Below are 16,145 nucleotides of genomic sequence, written 5' to 3' on the forward strand. Positions count from 1 at the left end.
TACTGCCCCATAACTTACATGGGGTTGACCAAACTTGCAGAAACATGTTTATTTCTGCTGAAAAACACGTTTTGACCCTTTCTGCACACTGGGGTTAAGGGCTGAGTGTGTTGGCTCTTCTGAGCCTTGCTGTTACAAGTATATTCAGCTGTCTGAAAAAACGTGTTTATTTCGGGCTGAAAAACACGTTTTGAAAAGTGTGATGTTACTGCCCCATAACTTACATGGGACCCTTCAATGCGCCTTACGACTCTAGGGAGTGATTGAGACGATTCGTAGCGTGTGCTCATTTCCCTCTATTCCCCGTGTTGCAGTGGTAGGATGACATAAATTCCTGATTCGACTCGTAACGGCATTATAATCAAGTGCAGGAGCTGAGGGCTTTAGTTTTGTTTCGTTTTCCATGGCGTTTGTAAGCGCGCAAATCAAAGGCAATTCCTGCGTCTAACAGGAATGTAAATGCTTTGGAAAGTGCATTGTGGTGCAGCTTGTAAAATCCTTGTCCACATTTGTGGTTTGTTTATGTTTTTTCTGTCTGCCAAAGTTGCATTTTGACATCCAGACGGGGATACTTTATCATTTGAACGTGAAGCCAGCCTTAAACCCTCTGAGGCGTGTCTGTGTGCCGGCACGTATTTTGTCAAAGGTATTTATTTTTTTTTAATGGAGAGTGACTTTGAAAACGTTTCCGCAGCCACCTCACACTCCGTGTTAGATTATAGGAGGAATGCGGCGGGGGTGAGCTCGCTGTAGTCGTGGCCGAGTGGTTGAGGCGATGGACTTGAAATCCGTTGAGAGCTCCTTGCGCAGGTTCGAATCCTGCCGATTCCGGCGTCTGCCACACATGTCCTTGTGCCTGCGTGGCAAAAGCAAAGTGCCGCTTCTCCTTTCCTGGTACTATAAATACGCTAAATTGCTTGGCCCTGCTGCCTTGGAAACAAATTCTTCAGCGTCTGCAAATGGCATTTTGCAGCTGGAAGCAGATGTCGACGCGTTTTGCACAGAGCACCAAAAAAGCGTCTTTTTTGACGGTACAGGCACTGAGCATTGGTGGTTCAGTGGTAGAATTCTCGCCTGCCACGCGGGAGGCTCGGGTTCGATTCCCAGCCAATGCAGTGGCTTTTGCAGCGAGCGGCTCCATCACTTGCATCCCCTTGCAACTCGCAACTGAAAACCCACTGAAGCTAAGCAGGTGTGAGCCAGGTCAGTACCCGGATGAGGGTGAGCTACAGGGAAAAACAAAGTTTCCAGCTGGAAGCGGTGTTAATGGTGCCGGCGGTGGGGTGCTCACCCTGAGGTCTTTGCGGGTCCCAATGCCCCAGTATAGTGACGGAGATGCTGTGTTGTAAGAGGGCGCTGTCTTTTGGATGAGATGTAAAACCGAGGTCACAGCGCTCTGTGGTCATTAAAAATGACCACCAAAACCTTTGACAAAAGCTCTTGGTAATTGATGGTCTTCAAAAATGCTTCTCCTTTAGGTAAATTTTAAATCAGCTGAAAAATGCTGTGAAATGGGGGGGCACTTCAGGCCAGTGTAGGATTTGGGTTACAAGAACCATGAAACTGCACGAGAAAGCCCATACACTGAATTACACGGCTTTCTATTCAAAGGAGGACAAAAGAAATTCCCTGAGTTCGATTTTTTGCAGCACAGAGAGGATTGCTGGTGTAAGGCCGGTTAGCTCAGTTGGTTAGAGCGTGGTGCTAATAACGCCAAAGTTGCGGGTTCGATCCCTGTACGGGCCAGGTCATTTTCTCCTCTCGTACCAAAGCTGTTAGGTTCCTTTCCGTGGTGAGAGGGGTTGTCATGCAACGCTGCCACATAGTGCCGACAGACAAGAGTGTTGCGGGAGAAGAGAAAAGTGTTTGAAGATTTAAGAGTGTCTTAGGTGGAGCCAAAATCAAGTGTCACAAATGCAAGTGGTTGGATTTCCAATGTTTAATATGGTAAAAATAAGCGGAAGTTATCTGCCGGTCCGGCACAGTCTGCCATCCTTTTGTCAGATACTGTAAAGTGGTGTCGAACTGGGTGTCGAACTGGAGCCTCACCATTTGCATATGTGTGTGCGTTGTTAGTTGTTCTGACGATTGATTTTCTAAAAGCCCCAACGAAAAACCTCGTGTTTATTGCTACAATTAATAATTGTCTCAGTAAACCCATAAACCTCTACATTTAATGGCGTCCCTGGGCGGGCGAGTTTAGAATGAAATGAGAATCAATCGCACAGAATAACTGATGTTATACAGTTATACATCGAGTGTCACATTAAATGACGAAAATGAAGAGAGTTAAAGTAGCTGGAGAGGTTTTCTTACAACTTTTGAGCTGACACAGTTTTGGAAAATGTTTCCTTCACGCTGCACTGTACAACATAGGCAGCCAAGAGTCTCCAAAACAAAACAGAATTGACAGATAGGAGAAAATACCCACTCGTCCTGAAATTCCCATAATCCAGCACTGAGCGTAAACAAAGTGTCTAAGTAGCGTGGGAATGCTAACCCTAACCCTAGCTGGAGTTTGAGCAATCCAGCACTGAGCGTAAAAAGATGAGTCAAAGTAACGTCTAATCGGGTTAGTTTGCTTAGAGCTGGTTCAGAGTTTGCTCAAGAGTTTACCTTTCACAGATGGGCAAAGAAGAAAGTTGGGGGTGCACGCTTCAAGGCGCCTTACAGCTGTAGGGAGTGATTCGAGACGATTCGTGGCGTGTGCTCGTTTCCATATACCGTACGCCCTGGGGTGCGGTGCTAGGATGAGGTACAATACCGCTTGGGCACGTAACGACGTTATATGCGAGTGCGGGACATGAGGGTTTTCGTTTGTTCGTTTTGTTTTGCTCTGCTCTGCTTTGCTTTGTTTTGCTTTCCATCGCGTTGGTAAGAGCGTAAATAAAAAGGCGATTCCTGCGTCTACCATGTAACAGCTATTTCAAGTGCGACGTGGTGTGGCTTTTCAAATGCTTGTGGGCATTTCTCTGTTGGTGATTCTTTTTTTGTGTGTAACAAAGTGGCATTTTCATGTCCGGACGGGGAGACTTTATCATTCTGACATGAAGCCACCCTTAAGTCCTCTGAGGCGTGTCTGTCTGCAAGGCTTGTATTTTGGAAATGTTTTTTTGAAACAGAGAACGACTTTGAAATAGGCTTCCGGATTGGGCACGCCCGCACGGATTGGGCACGCCCGCAAGCCGAGAGCCACAGGCGATGAGCCCGGAGCTGAACGGGCCCCACTGGCTCGTTTGTAAGGCCAGGTGCATTGCCAACCACGACCGTCAGGGCAGAGGCTTTGAAGGCGGCCTGGGCTCCTGCAGCTGTGCAGCCACGCACTTTGGTTTCTCTTCATTTCGTACAAATCTTTCGCTTTTTACTAAAGATTTCCGTGGAGAGGAGCATGAATGAGCTCCATGCAATTTTTGTGCTTCCCTGCCTTCGGGTGGGGCGCAGCTGGGCTGGTCAAAGAGAGAAAACAACAACGCTTACAATCGCTCTTGTTATGGCGACTGTGGCCGTCTGCTCTGCGAGTCCTCGGTCTCCGCCCGTCTGATTGGCGCTCTCTTCTTTGGGGGGCGGGAAGTGTCCGGCCGCAGGGGATCTTCGGACCTCGCTTTGCATAGCGGCTTCCCAGAGTGCGTCGTTTCCGGCACAGTGTGGCCGGGTGTTTTCCGAGTTATCGCACGGATTGGGCACGCCCGCAAGCCAAGAGCCACAGGCGATGAGCCCGGAGCTGAACGGGCCCCACGGTGGAAAGAACGCATGGGTTCTAATCCCATCCTCGTTGCTCTCCATGTCTGACACGTGTGCCCGTTCGACGTTGGCCTTCCTGCCGTTTGCTCCGGTACTAGAGCCGTACATTTTCTAGCGGTGGCTGAACATGGTATAGTAGGTTAACGTCGGTATCGAGCAGTAACAGTAACAGTATTTACGTGCCGCTGCTGCCAAGTGGCTCTGGGTTGAGACTGCGTTTTCACTTACTTGCAACGCAAAAGGAGAAAGCGATTTTTGACAGTCTCTCGAGAGACTGCGCTAGGTGTTTAGGGATAGACTTTGTCAGTTCCCCCTGGGATGATGGCCTCTCAAATAGTTTGTGATTCCTATAGACGTTTATACAGTAGAAGCCTGCTTCGTGGCTTAAATCCAAGCTAAGGAAACGAGTTAGAGGTCTGATGCAGAACTGCAAATTCAATGAACGGGAACACTACAGTACATTGCACTGTATGTGTGAGGAAAGCTGCCCCCTTCTGTCCCTTGTCGACCGAACAGAGGACTGTAAAAGATACCGCCAAGAAACTTTAGGATGCCGGTTGGAATCCAGCTCCAAAGAAGCCCCTTTGGGTGTTATGTCATCAAAAAGTAAGAACAGCGAATCTCCCTTTGATCAAAAGCGCAACAGAACTGTTTTCCGTGGAGCAGGTTTCAGACCTGTAGACCTGTTTTATTTGTAGGGCAGGGCGCATTCCCAAATGCGAATCTCCTGTTTTAGAAATGCTTTGGGCGGCGTGAAGTGAAAATAAGAAATGGGCTCCAGATGCACATGGAAGCAATCAAGTGTTTGATCCGAGCTGTTTCAAAGACTGCTCAAGAGCTTTCCTTTCACAGAGGCGCAACGATTAATGATGGGGGTGCACCCTTCAATGCGCCTTACGACGCTAGGGAGTGATTGAGAGGATTCGTAGCGTGTGCTCATTTCCCTCTATTCCCCGTGTTGCGGTGGTAGAATGACGTAAATTACTGCTTCGACACGTAATGGCATTATAATCAATTGCAGGAGCTGAGGGCTTTTGTTTTGTTTCGTTTTCCATGGCGTTCGTAAGCGCGCAAATCAAAGGCAATTCCTGCGTCTAACAGGAATTCATGTCTGCACGAATGCTTTTGAAAGTGCAGTGTGGTGCAGCTTGTAAAATCCTTGTCCACATTTGTGGTTTGTTGATGTTTTTTCTGTCTGCCAAAGTTGCATTTTGACATCCGGACTGGGGGACTTTATCATTTGAACGTGAAGCCAGCCTTAAACCCTCTGAGGCGTGTCTGTCTGCCGGCACGAATCTTGTGAAAGGTATTTTTTTTTTAACGGAGAGTGACTTTAAAAAGGTTTCCGCAGCCACCTCGCACTCCGTGTTAGATTATAGGAGGAATGCGGCGGCAATGAGCTCGCTTTTGTCGTGGCCGAGTGGTTAAGGCGATGGACTCGAAATGGGTTGGGGACTCTCTGCGCCGGTTCGGAATTTGCCGACTCCAGCGTCTGCCGCACGTCGCCTTGTGCCTGAGCGGCAAAGTCAAAGTGCCGCTTCTCCTTTCCCGGTACAATAAAAACGCTAAATCGCTTGGCCCCGCTGCCATGGAAAGCAATTCTTCAGATAACCACACTTTTTGCGTTCGCACCTCTGGTGCTCTACTTATGCCTTTGAAAACCTACGAATAAAGCTGTAAGAACCGACACGATGTGTAGGTGCTCTTAAAGCACGCAGTAAAGAACTGTTAACAGCAAGGGTTTCAGTGGGTTAACTGAGGAGAAGGCGTGATCGCTAATTGTTGACTTTTTATTTGGTGTTAGAAACACTCTTACTGTGCATGACGTGCAACAAATGTAGCCACAGAAATTGCATCACGCTTTCATGTATGCTATAGCAGACACCAACGTTGCCTAGATAGAAAACCGAAATAGCCGTGGGTTTGCTTGCTGGTCTGAAGGATCTTTCTTCGAATCTTTATCATTTGTCAATGAAAGTAAAAGGTGCTGCAATCTCATACGTTCAGAATCAAACCCGCAGCTGTTGTTCGACTTTATTTCTTGACTAATTACAACTGAGTGTCGCATGAGCAGTTACGTAAACTTGTCTGGTATATTTGAACACAAATGCCGTTCTTCAATTAAAACTAACAGTACATTGTCAGGGACATTCAGTTCTATACAAACAAGAGACAGACAAGAGAATATTTCTACCTTTCATGTGGACTACGTGTTGACTTACTGATCGGAATAATTGAAAAGTTCGGGTTCATAGCCGATGCAGTGCGTGCTAATTAGAACAACAGCAACGCTGAGCTCTCAGCACCGTACTGAGCCCAGGTGATTTTCTAAAGCTGTCAGGTGCAGTTCATTTACATGAAGGAAATCTCTTACTGAGTACGATTACAATGCAGTAAGTAGCACAGACTACTAAGGGGAGTAGCCCGATGCGTTTAAAAACCAGCCAAGCCAGACAGGAGTCGAACCTGCAATCTCCTGATCCGTAGTCAGATGCTTTATCCATTGCGCCACTGGCCCTCGTGTGACACTGCAGGACTGTAACCCAGTGAGATCAGCACTGCAACTAGTAAAATACCCCCGGTCCATTCTTTTCCAAAAGTGAGAAACACCTGTTTTCTACATTTTGTCTGTTTTAAAACCATATCTCTTTAAACCAAACCAAGAGTTTGTCTTTTGCACTGATATTCTGATTCATTTCGATTTCAAAGAAAAAAAAAACATTATCTTCCAAAGCATCATAAAATTGTCCCTTCTTCCAGACTCCAGGTGTGCAGATCACAGAATCCGTAATGAGCTTCCTCCATCAAGCAAAGTACCTGAACATGACTCTGTCTTCATAAAAGCGCCCCTGTAATAAAGAAATTAAATCCAAAATCAAGAGGGCAGCTGCCTACTGAAGTTCAAGAAGTCATCAATTTTAACCTAGCAACACATTAAAGGCTGCATCTATACAAGTACGATTCTAGAAATCCTCACCAGATTACGTTTTAAGAAGGAACTGCGCCTCAGGTTCCGCCGAGATCTTAACTCGGATGGTAGGATTCAGAGCCCGGAGTGTGGACTGATGGCGCACGGAGGGTCCACATACTGTGGATCCCGCAGTGATCTTCCGCGTGTTCAAACCGCCAGCGTGTGACTCCCCTGTCCCCGTGACCTCATTGCTCTGCTCTTGCCTCTGTGCAGCCGAGCCCGACTCATGGTAAAGTGGAAAAAAATATGCCCTCAACGTGAGATTTACTCTGGAGCGAGGATAGATGTTACCTTTTTATCGTTGAACAGGATGTATGTGATGTGGCAACTAGGTTCAATTTTGATTCCTGCGGCGATTCCTGTGTCTACCACTAATGTAAGAGCTATTTCAAGTGTGGCGTTGTGCGGCTTTTCAAATGCTCAACAGGATGACTTCGCATGCACGTGTGCTTTCATGCAGTCGTGTGTGCAACCATGTCTGCTTATGTGCAAACGGGCGTGGTTTCATGTATGCAAAAAACTTTCCTGGGCTCTTCTGAAGCACATAAAATTATTTGGAGGTATACATTTGTCTTGTTTTCCTCTTAGGCTCTAGAGTTGATAACTTTTTTTTAGGATTCTAGCTTTCTCCCCTTGCAGGCATCGGGCACAGAGGACCTCATGGTTTTCCTAAAAATCTTTTTTTTTGTGTTCCTTGTTGTTCCAAACTTAATTTTAATCACTTTTAATTAGATATTTTATTAAAAATAGTGCAAAAAATGACTAATTTCACTAAAAATAATGTAATATAAAACTGATGTTTTTAACTTTATTGTAGTGTTTTAGAAACTACTATGTCTTCAAAAATGGTTATTTTTCATTCCTAGGAATGAAAGCTGTTGTTATATGATGTTTATTTTCAAATTTTGAAAAAATCAAAGGATTCTAGCTTTCTCCCCTTGCAGGCATCGGACACAGAGAACCTCATGGTTTTCCTAAAAATCATTTGTTATGTTCCCTGGTGTTCCAAACTTAGTTTTAATCAATTTTAATTTGTTATTATGTTAAAAACAGGGTAATAAGTTTCTAAATGGACTATAAATAATGTCATATTGTCTGCTATAAAACTGATGTTTTCAACTCCATTGTAGAGATTCTAGAATCAACTAATAGAGAATTAAAATAAAAAAGGGCATAAGAAGACATTACCAACAACGACCACAAGACGGAGATGTTGTCTAGACATTACCAACAACGACCACAAAATGGAGATATTGTCCAAAGAGCCAAGAAGGGCAAAGCCGCGATAAGGAGATTGCGGTCAGAATGCACATCCGGATCCCAAACAGAATCTCTAGTAAAATATGATCATTTGTGAAACAGGCAAATGAGTGTCTGCTACAATATGATTGCTACACATCTGCATTTGTTGGTATTTAAGGAGTAAGAGTGCAGGCGGTTTAAACCTGCGATCCAGTGTGTTGAAGTATTTCACAACACTACCCCTAGCACATCTGGAAATAATTCCTCATAATGATTATTGCCCTGGGCATGTACCAAAAAATCAGTGAGCATATACATATATTGCTGTGTTGAAGCTAGAGACACAGAATAAGTGCAAACACATCCTAAATACAGTGTTCCTGCACCTTGACCTCATCCAGAATGTATCGTTTTTTGAAAGGGATTGCTGTCAGAATGCACAACTGAATCCCAAACAGAATCTCTAGTCAAATATGATCATTTGTGAAACAGGCAAATGAGTCTCTCAGGTGCCCATTGCTCATTTTCAGACACATTTATGCAATACTTTCACCATGCGTTGAGCAATAGGGATTAAAGATACCAGAGGTAAGGTTTAAAAGTGATTCTGAGGTGCAACACATCAGCGAAACAGCTAGGCATCTGAAATGCGGGGTTTGAGAGCCCTTCAGGGAACACCGTACCCTAAAGGTACCAGAAGTCCACTAGTATAAGCATTAAGTCACTGTCAGCCCTGTTGCAATGTGATTGCTACATATCTTCATTTCTTTGGTTTTTAAGGAGTAAGAGTGCAGGGGGTCTAAATCTGCGATCCAGTTTGTTGAAGTATTTCACAACACTACCTGTAGGCCGTCTGGAAATAAATCCTCATTCTGATTATTGACCTGGGCATGTACCAATAAATCACTGAGCATATATATATATCACTGTGTTGAAGCTAGAGACCTGTATGTAATATGATGCTAAAATGTCATTTTCACATATATTAATGTATTAAATGATTGCTTATGCTTTATAAACAAATCTAATTAAAATAAAATCTTAAGTTTTGTATTTATCTTGTACCATAGAACATGATTTTCTTTGTATTTCAAGCCCACAAAGTGTCCAAATGACGCACTACATGATAAAAGGAAGATTATCACATGCATATCTGTATAATCTTCCTCATGAATATGCATTCCTTTCATTACCTTTTAATTTTTAAAATGAACTCAAGTTGTGTAAAATGTAATAATTTAAGTAGAATAGATTCAAATAATGATCCAGTGTGTTGCACTACTTCACTGCTTCACTGTTCTATGCCGTCTGGAAATAAATCCTCAGACTGCTTACTGCCCTGGGCTTGTACCAATAAATTACAGGAGCACATCTATATATCACTGCGTTGAAGCAGGAGACACACAATAACTGCAAACACATCCTAAATACAGTGTTCCAGCACCCTTGACCTCATCCAGAACGTATCATTTCTTGAAAGGGATTGCTGTCCGAATGCACATCTGAATCCCAAACATAATCTCTAGTAAAATACGATCATTTGTGAAACAGGCAAATGACTGTCTCAGGGGCCCATTCCTCATTCTCAAGACACATGAATGCAGTACATACACCATGCATTGAGCAATAGGGATTAAAGACACCACAGGTAGGGTTAGAAGTCATTCTGACTATATACAAAAATATTGGACTCATATTCTTATGATGGCAGACATGATGCTGCATTTAAAACCAGGGTTAATGGACATTATATGACTGTCAATTCTGTTTTGTTTTGGGGACTCTTGGCTGCCTATGTGGTACAGTGCAGCGTGAAGGAAACATTTTCCAAAACTGTGTCAGCTCAAAAGTTGTAAGAAAACCTCTCCAGCTGCTTTAACTCTCTTCATTTTTGTCATTTAATGTGACAATCGATGTATAACTGGATCCTCACATATGCAAATGGTGAGGCTCCAGTTCGACACCCAGTTCGACACCACTTTACAGTATATGACAAAAGCATGGCAGACTGTGCCGGACCGGCAGATAACTTCCGCTTATTTTTACCATATTAAACATTGGAAATCCTCCCACTTGCATTTGTGACACTTGATTTTGGCTCCACCTAAGACACTCTTAAATCTTCAAAAACTTTTCTCTTCTCCCGCAACACTCTTGTCTGTCGGCACTGTGTGGCAGAGTTGCATGACAACCCATCTCACCACGGAAAGGAACCTAACAGCTTTGGTAAGAGAGGAGAAAAGGACCCAGCCCGTAAGGGGATCAAACCCGCAACCTTGGCGCTATTAGCACCACGCTCTAACCAACTGAGCTAACCGGCCTCACGACAGTGCTCCTCTCTGTGCTGCAAAAAATCAAACTCAGGGAATTTCTTTTGTCCTCCTTTGAATAGAAAGCCGTGTAATTCAGTGTACGGGCTTTCCCGTGCAGTTTCATGGTTCTTGTAACCCATATCCTACACTGGCCTGAAGTGCCCCCCCATTTCACAGCATTTTTCAGCTGATTTAAAATGTACCTAAAGGAGAAGCATTATTGAAGACCATCAATTACCAAGAGCTTTTGTCAAAGGTTTTGGTGGTTATTTTTAATGACCACAGACCACTATGACCTCGGTTTTACATCTCATCCAAAAGACAGCGCCCTTTTACAACACAGCTTCTCCGTCACTATATTGGGAGATTGGGACCCGCACAGACCTCAGAGTGAGCGCCTCCCCGCTGGCCCCATTAACACCGCTTCCAGCTGGAAGCTTTGTTTTTCCCTGTAGCTCACCCTTATCCAGGTACTGACCTGGCTCACACCTGCTTAGCTTCAGTGGGTTTTCAGTTGCGAGTTGCAAAAGTTGGGATGCAAGTGATGGAGCCGTTCGCTGCAAAAGCCACTGCATTGGCCAGGAATCGAAACCAAGCCTCCTGCATGGCAGGCGAGAGTTCTAACAATGAACCACCAATGCTCAGTGCCTGTACCTTCAAAAAAGACGCTTTTTTGGTGCTCTGTGCAAAAAGCGTCGACATCTGCTTCCAGCTGCAAAATGCCATTCGCGGACGCTGAATAATTTATTTCCAAGGCAGCGGGTACAAGCGATTGGGCGTTTTAAAACCACCAGGAACAGCAAAGAGGCACGCTTCTTTGCTTGCGCCGGAACACACCGACTGAAGGCGGACAACGTAGTCGGCAGGATTCGAACCTGCGCGGGGAGACCCCAATGGATTTATAGTCCATCGCCTTAGCCACTCGGCCACGACTACAGCAAACCCCGCCCCCGCTGCGTTCTTGCTACAATCTTACCTGGATCGCGAGGCGCCGGCGGAAGCCTTTCAAAGTCGTTCTCCGTTTCAAAAAAACATTTCCAAAATACAAGCCTTGCAGACAGACACACCTCAGAGGACTTAAGGGTGGCTTCATGTCGGAATGATAAAGTCTCCCCGTCCGGACATGAAAATGCCACTTTGTTACACACAAAAAAAGAATCAACAACAGAGAAATGCCCACAACAGCTATACACAGAAAACATGCAGGACACTGCTCATGATGTTTCCCGAGCCGAAACACAGTGCGTTTTTCCAAGCCATTTGACAAAGCCCGCCCACTGAAAACTGCAGCAGATCGTGTAAAGACGTTCAACTTTGTAACTACTGCACGCACAGAAAGCAGAATAAATTCATCTTTTCAAACTGTCAAAGGTTTGCTTTGCGAATGCTGCAGGACATCGCACAATCTCTTTTGAACGGGGACAAACCATTTCTTATGGGGCGCATTAAGTACAGACGTTTAAAAAGCTCCACTCATGCCGACGATGCAGCATGAAGAAGCGCAACCTAAAGTTTGACAGACAAAAGCCGGGCGCCGCTACGAGCAATATGAAATCAAACTGACAGCACACGGCGTTTCGCGCTGACTCAAAAGTGATCTCGACAGACGCTGTTCTCTGCATAACGCTGAAAGAGCTAAAGAGCGGTTCTGTTGAGACGTAACAAGCTCGTTTCTTTCTACCATGATGTTACCATGACAAAATCTGTCTTTAAACACCTTCCTCATTCTCTGACGAGACTGTCAAAAATTGCTTTCGCCGATTGCATTGCAAACAGGCGGAAGCGGGGTTTTGGGAAAAGTTTTCAACTAGCAATAATCGCGCCTCGACTAAACCTCACAGGCTACGATACTGCCACTGCGCAAAGCTAACGGTTGCCAGGCAACCACGGGGATCCTAGGGAAATCGTTATCAATCGTCTCATGGCATGTCATTGCTGAAATGCTTCATATTTGTGTTTTCTCTCTTTGACTAGCCCAGCTACGCCCCACTAGAAGTCAGATAAGCATAAAAATTGCATGGAACTCATTCATGCTCCTCTCCACGGAAATTTTTAGTAAAAGGCGAAAGATTTGTATGAGATGAAGAGAAACCAGAGTACATAGCTGAACAGCTGTAGGAGCCCAGGCCGCCTTCAAGGCCTCTGCCCTGCCGGTCGTGGTTGGCAATGCACCTGGCCTTACAAATGAGCCAGTGGGGCCCGTTCAGCTCCGGGCTCATCGCCTGCGGCTCTCGGTTTGCGAGCGTGCCCAATCCGTGCGATAACTCGGAAAACACCTGGCCATACTGTGCCGGAAACGACGCACTCTGGGAAGCCGCTATGCAAAGCGAGGTCCCAAGATCCCCTGCAGCCGGACACTTCCTGCCCCCCAAAGAAAAGAGCGCCAATCAGACAGGCGGAGACCGAGACCCAACCCTGCTTAGCTTCCGAGATCAGACGTGTTCAGGGTGGTGTGGCCATAAGCGAAAGCCTTGGTGCTTGACTCGCTACTTGAAGCTGTGTGTGGCGGGGGCTCCGTGCCCCCCGAGCGGGACTGAAGGATCGTTCGTGTGCAACTCTTTGGAAAGGAGCTGCTTTCCAAATCGCATTGCGTGCCTGGATGTTGGCGAATGCGCTCCCTTGTGTTGGCTCGTCCCGCACTGGAGGAGGACCAGGCAAGTCTTCACAAGACAAAAACCTCCAGTGCACAGCACTCTGGAAACATTTCGGGGCTTTCGCGTGTTTATTTCAGCACGTAAAGCGCACCGGTCCAACACGTCGGCCGGGCGCGCAGCGCCTCCGCCCTCTTGTGGCCTTGCGGCGTCAGAGCAAGAGGCTCCTTCTCGCTGCCCTTCCGCTGTGTTGCAGGGCCCCGAGAGGGAATCCGGACCGCGCACTTTGTGGGGGGCGGGGGACCGCGTTTGCGCTCTGCCCCCGGTCTCTTGCGCGAGTACTAAATCTCACGGACAGGGGGGCCTTGTCATTGATTGTTACAGGTGAGACGGGGATTAGGAGGAGACCCCGACTGATGGGTAAAGGGGAGCACTTACACCAGAGGGACACCCCCGGCGTCTCTTTTTGAGAGACGCCCTGGGGTTTCCTAATGGCCAAGGAGGGTCAGAACCTCGGTTTGACGCCTCCCCCGAAGGACGGCGCCTGTTTGTGCAGCAGAGTGTCGCCATCAGGAGGCTGGGGCGTAAGAGAGCCACACAGCCCGCAGGGTGAGCGCTCCCTACTGGTCCCAGTCACACCTCTTGCAGGAGCAGCAGCAACCGGAGCTTTTCCGGGGGGGAATCTCCCATCCGGGTGCCGGCCAGGCTCACACCTGCTGGGCTGCCCCGGGGGTGAGCCCAGTCGAGAGTCGCAGGGCCAGATCTAGCCACCGGGGAGAAACGATACAAGTGAAGGATTGCTCGGCTCTCGGCACTTGAAAAGACCGACAAATGTCTCGTTCCCGCCGGGGCTGAATGTACCCGCATGTGTGGTGTCGTCTTCTTCCCCCGCCCCGCTGTGTTTGCTGTATTGTCTCTGAAGCCGGCCCCCCCCGAGACGAGACGGGCTGTTCCTGTGCCCCAATTAACACTTTACAGGTGCCATTCCCCGGCATTGTGGCCATTGTCGGTGCTCACACGCGATAAGATAAGGCGGAGGAGAGCGGGGCATGCCCAGCGGCAGACATTCAAGGAGGGGGCAGTGCGAGGTGAGGTGAGGTGCGACACGCCGGAGCCCCGACGCAGCTAATGCGGAGCACTTGTTGGACTGGCATCGAAAGGACGTGTGCGCACGGAGCGAGCCTTCCCTGCGGCGGAGCGCGGGAACTTTCTCCCCCCCTCCCGCTGCAGGAGTTGTGTGCACTGCAGCGGTGCCGAGAGAAAAGCACAGAAGGTAGCAGGCTCTGGAGAGCAGGTAAGAGACGGAGCCTTGTGGGCAGGCGAGCAGGCCTGTTTTTTGGAAATTGCTGAAAAGGTTTGTTCGGTGTGTGGCAGGCGCACGTCGCGAGCTTGCGTGGCGATCTGCTGGTCTGGAGTTATGCAAATGAGGCCGAATTGCATCCCGGGACATGCTGCGAATGCGCAACGGCGACTGCAGATGTGTAGGAAACGGCGCGCTCGTTTTCTCGTTTTGCCCACACTTTTGAGTGTTAGTGTGGCGTGTGAGTGTGTGAAAGAGTGGGCCCAGCAGGAGGCGGTGGCGTGCGGGGCGAGGAGGTGGCCTAGGCTGCGCGATTTGTGCTGTGGGTGCGGGCCGCTTGCAGGGGCCTGTACAACTCATACTTACCTGGCAGGGGAGATACCTTGATCAAGAAGGAGGTTCACCCAGGGCGAGGCTCGGCCATTGCACTCCGGCTGTGCTGACCCCTGCGAAATCCCCAAATGTGGGAATCTCGACTGCATCATTTCTGGTAGTGGGGGACTGCGTTCGCGCTCTCCCCTGATGTGCTTGGTCCAAAATCAGATACGGGAGGGTTAGGACACCACGAGCTGCGTGGCTGCAGAAGGATCCCGTTTCGAAAGGAGTGGACGCCGCTGCTGGTTCTCGCTGGCTTTTAGTTAGGGGTCCGGAGAAGCATCTCAAGCTAGTTCCACTACTCCTTCCGGACGTTCATTCCCTTTTCAAAGTCAGTCGTTTTGCTGTAGTCTGCGTTCTTTAGGCTGATTATCGAGGTTAGCCTTTATTTGGTCATGGGGGGCCTCGGTACTGTATGCTGAGTCTAAAGACAGTTTCACCCGTTTTCTGATTGCTCGGTTCTGTACCAGTGCAGACATGTCAAACAGTGAATGGCTGTACCTCTATTGTATCCGTGCTCAATGAATGAAATCGGTAACAAATGAATATATGTCTAGTTATACGAAAAACGAGTGGTTTATCGACTCATCTTCATTTGCAGATTTAGAGGCAGCTTCGATATTTGTTTTACAGACGGGTTTTTTTCTTTTGAATATGGGTCACACACATGCCACAGCAACAAAACATCTCTAGAGATGAGGCTAAAGATCACCTTTCCATCCTGCAGGTTTTCCTCCCAAAGCCTACGGCACCAACGGCGACCCCTGCTGGCCGGGAGAGCAAAAGCTTACAGCACCTGGTATTCCCAGGCGGTCTCCCATCCAAGTACTAACCAGGCCCAACCCTGCTTAGCTTCTGAGATCAGACGAGATCGGGCGTGTTCAGGGTGGTGTGGCCATAAGCGAAAGCCTTGGTGCTTGACTCGCTACTTGAAGCTGTGTGTGGCGGGGGCTCCGTGCCCCCCGAGCGGGACTGAAGGATCGTTCGTGTGCAACTCTTTGGAAAGGAGCTGCTTTCCAAATCGCATTGCGTGCCTGGATGTTGGCGAATGCGCTCCCTTGTGTTGGCTCGTCCCGCACTGGAGGAGGACAAACAATCTGCACGGAGGAGCACCAGGCAAGTCTTCACAAGACAAAAACCTCCAGTGCACAGCACTCTGGAAACATTTCGGGGCTTTCGCGTGTTTATTTCAGCACGTAAAGCGCACAGGTCCAACACGTCGGCCGGGCGCGCGGCGCCTCCGCCCTCTTGTGGCCTTGCGGCGTCAGAGCAAGAGGCTCCTTCTCGCTGCCCTTCCGCTGTGTTGCAGGGCCCCGAGAGGGAATCCGGACCGCGCACTTTGTGGGGGGCGGGGGACCGCGTTTGCGCTCTGCCCCCGGTCTCTTGCGTGAGTACTAAATCTCACGGACAGGGGGGCCTCGTCATTGATTGTTACAGGTGAGACGGGGATTAGGAGGAGACCCCGACTGATGGGTAAAGGGGAGCACTTACACCAGAGGGACACCCCCGGCGTCTCTTTTTGAGAGACGCCCTGGGGTTTCCTAATGGCCAAGGAGGGTCGGGACCTCGGTTTGACGCCTCCCCCGAAGGACGGCGCCTGTTTGTGCAGCAGA

The 16,145-nt window shown here is 48.0% G+C and overlaps 8 non-coding genes across 8 annotated transcripts; 4 read left to right on the forward strand and 4 right to left on the reverse strand.

Moving 5' to 3' along the window:
* The first annotated feature begins 749 nt into the window (after positions 1 to 749).
* On the forward strand, positions 750 to 831 carry trnas-uga (transfer RNA serine (anticodon UGA)). Its single transcript has one exon. It is a non-coding gene; the product is annotated as a tRNA-Ser (tRNA).
* A 213-nt stretch (positions 832 to 1,044) lies between these two features.
* Positions 1,045 to 1,115, forward strand: trnag-gcc (transfer RNA glycine (anticodon GCC)). Its single transcript has one exon. It is a non-coding gene; the product is annotated as a tRNA-Gly (tRNA).
* Positions 1,116 to 3,320: 2,205 nt separating this feature from the next.
* LOC148643244 (U5 spliceosomal RNA) lies at positions 3,321 to 3,437 on the forward strand. Its single transcript, XR_015929335.1, has one exon. It is a non-coding gene; the product is annotated as a U5 spliceosomal RNA (small nuclear RNA).
* A 7,683-nt stretch (positions 3,438 to 11,120) lies between these two features.
* On the reverse strand, positions 11,121 to 11,202 carry trnay-aua (transfer RNA tyrosine (anticodon AUA)). Its single transcript has one exon. It is a non-coding gene; the product is annotated as a tRNA-Tyr (tRNA).
* Positions 11,203 to 11,992: 790 nt separating this feature from the next.
* Positions 11,993 to 12,134, reverse strand: LOC148643246 (U4 spliceosomal RNA). Its single transcript, XR_015929464.1, has one exon. It is a non-coding gene; the product is annotated as a U4 spliceosomal RNA (small nuclear RNA).
* Positions 12,135 to 12,252: 118 nt separating this feature from the next.
* On the reverse strand, positions 12,253 to 12,366 carry LOC148643247 (U5 spliceosomal RNA). Its single transcript, XR_015929351.1, has one exon. It is a non-coding gene; the product is annotated as a U5 spliceosomal RNA (small nuclear RNA).
* Positions 12,367 to 14,515: 2,149 nt separating this feature from the next.
* LOC148643248 (U1 spliceosomal RNA) lies at positions 14,516 to 14,679 on the forward strand. The gene has a single exon (XR_015929311.1). It is a non-coding gene; the product is annotated as a U1 spliceosomal RNA (small nuclear RNA).
* Positions 14,680 to 15,316: 637 nt separating this feature from the next.
* LOC148643249 (5S ribosomal RNA) lies at positions 15,317 to 15,435 on the reverse strand. Its single transcript, XR_015929158.1, has one exon. It is a non-coding gene; the product is annotated as a 5S ribosomal RNA (ribosomal RNA).
* Between the last annotated feature and the right edge of the window lie 710 nt (positions 15,436 to 16,145).

This window comes from Lepisosteus platostomus, chromosome 22 (genome assembly GCF_059453375.1).
Source record: "Lepisosteus platostomus isolate fLepPlt1 chromosome 22, fLepPlt1.hap1, whole genome shotgun sequence".
Classification (NCBI taxonomy): domain Eukaryota; kingdom Metazoa; phylum Chordata; class Actinopteri; order Semionotiformes; family Lepisosteidae; genus Lepisosteus; species Lepisosteus platostomus.